The sequence below is a fragment of the Pinus tabuliformis genome, chromosome 2_1 (genome assembly GCF_031772625.1).
Source record: "Pinus tabuliformis cultivar Carrire ecotype Pingquan chromosome 2_1, CPIR1, whole genome shotgun sequence".
Taxonomy (NCBI): domain Eukaryota; kingdom Viridiplantae; phylum Streptophyta; class Pinopsida; order Pinales; family Pinaceae; genus Pinus; species Pinus tabuliformis.
In genome coordinates this window covers 659317444-659319777 of record NC_142299.1, presented here as the reverse complement: position 1 = coordinate 659319777, position 2334 = coordinate 659317444, and the positions used below count along the sequence as shown (strand labels likewise).

Genomic DNA, 2334 nt, shown 5'->3' with positions numbered 1-2334 from the left:
GGTCTAACAAATCTTGTTTAGCCATTTAAGATATAGAAGCTATCTTGTTTAGCCATTTAAGATATAGAAGCTTCAAAACCTTTGTATATGAGCTATTGTCAAAGCACTGCCCTTGTCCTCAGAAGCATTACCACTAGTACCAAGGAGATTAGGACCTTCAAGTTGCCGAACCCCATGTATTTCATTACCTGATCTTAATGATTTCATTTGGTTATGTAAAAGCCCCATGTATTTCATTGCTTGATCATTATGTAAAAGGTTAAACCTTCTTTGGAAATTTAGAGTTGAAAATTTAAAGGCTATCATCATATTTTGGTCTTGAAGATCTCAATGTTGTGAAACTTAATATTGTCCCTTGCTTTGCAGTTGACAAAGACATCATGTAATCTATGTTGTCTCTTATTTTAAAAGAGCCCTATTCTTTATGTCTGATCGATGTCATTCTTGTTGCTTGGTGGTGGCACTTAGAAAAACACAGTGTAGAGTCTACGTGACCTACGTATTTCGCCGGCAATTCCTTCGCCCTCCGCCACCCTCCACTAGCTCCACCCAGCTCTGCCACCCTCTGCATTAAAGTTGACGTCTGACAAGAATTCCGATTTTCATCGTCGTCTTGCTGCCAAGGAGTTAATGCACCTTCCCATTTGAATTCGAAAATAACTGCAAGTTGCTCCCTAACCAATTCGACCCGACACTCCCCTGCAGCTCACCAGGTCACCAAAACAAGGCGAAAAACTCACTCCCGCTCACTAGGTCACCAGAACAAGGTGGAAAACTCACTCCCGCTCACCAGGTCACCAGAACAAGGCGGAAAACTCACTCCCGGGCTCTGCATTGGAAATAAATAGCAGTGGCAGGGTTGCATAACCCTGCACCATCGAATTTGTCAATAGAAGTTGCATGCCATCTATTTGACAAATTCCTCTTGCAAAAATTGCTGGAACATCTCAAATTCTTCCCTCTAACCAGTCTAGACATTTTCCCTCTCCATCTCAAAAATTCAATTACACGCGAATATTTTGGGCCCTGGTTTTGTCTAAACAATGACGATTGTGGCCTCGCCAGAGAGGAGATCCCGGAAGCAGAAGCCTTTGGTGAGTGAAACTAGTCCCCTGCTGCCCGAGAAGCACCAGGATGGCGAAGATGGTGTGCATGAAGGATTCAATGGCGCCTCCTTCTCTGGCGCGGTGTTCAATCTGTCCACTACGGTGGTGGGAGCGGAGATAATGGCTCTGCCTGCTACTATGAAGGTCTTGGGATTGATCCTCGGCAGTCTCCTCATTATCTTCGTTTGCTTCTTGACGGATGCTTCAATTGATATTCTCTTAAGGTTTTGCAGAGCCAGGGCAGCGGCTTCCTATGGCGGCATCATGGGAGACGCCTTTGGGAAATTAGTAAGATGTTGTTGTAGATCTGTGTGATTATTAACAATTTGGGCATTCTTATTGTTTATATGATAATCATAGGTATTTACCTCCCCTAATTCAAGGAATTATGTTGGTGTTTTTCGATATGACTTCTTTTTATCAGGATATGGTTAACGCGTCGACATTTAACATTATCTATAGCCATTATTACCATTTAATTTGAATGTCTTTGGCTAATTAGCAGCTAGTAGGAATCTGGGTATCTATTATGTTAAGGTTGTCTATTGTGCACGTGACCCCAGTTGGTATTACTTGGGCTGGCACACATTCATAAGCAATGGAATGGCATTTGGTTATCTAAAACCTGGTGGGACTTTATTAGCTTATGGCCTTCACCAGTGTTATATTAGCTTCATGTTTTTATTGACCTTGCAAGCCATTGTTGGCCATTTATGTCTGTTCTCATTTGGGCAAACTGGATTTTGTGCTCTTGTTTTCATTCAAGTAAATTAGAGTTTTTTGGGGAATGTTCCGTACTGCCAAAATGTTCCAGTTGATATCCTAAACTGCATTCTGATACTGGATTTTGTGTATGTGAGAGAATTATGTCATTACAGGGTGCTGGGAAACCTTCATTTACGACTTTAGGAGGCAAAGAGAAATGTATTCTAGTCGAGCTGCTGGGATTTAGGCCTTCTTGTTCATGTTTTGAAGAATCCCATCCCCAAACTGCTTGCTCTTTATGTAGAATTGTTTGGGTTGTATTGTGATTCTATGGGATTGATTCTGACCTCGCAAGCAATGCCCATCCCTAGTGAGTATAGAGGTATTTTTGGGTGGCATGATTGGAGGAACAGTGCTGCAGACTCTAATTCTTATGTTTATCACGTATAGGACTAACTGGGACAGAGAAGTATTTACCTGTAATTCCAAATCTACTCTTTACTAGCATGCTTCTTGGGCTTTG

At 41.9% G+C, this 2334-nt stretch overlaps 1 pseudogene; it reads left to right on the top strand.

Annotated features, from left to right (window-relative positions):
• Window positions 1-1043: 1043 nt before the first annotated feature.
• On the top strand, window positions 1044-1421 carry LOC149202315 (amino acid transporter AVT6A pseudogene; annotated as a pseudogene).
• The last annotated feature ends 913 nt before the right edge of the window (window positions 1422-2334 follow it).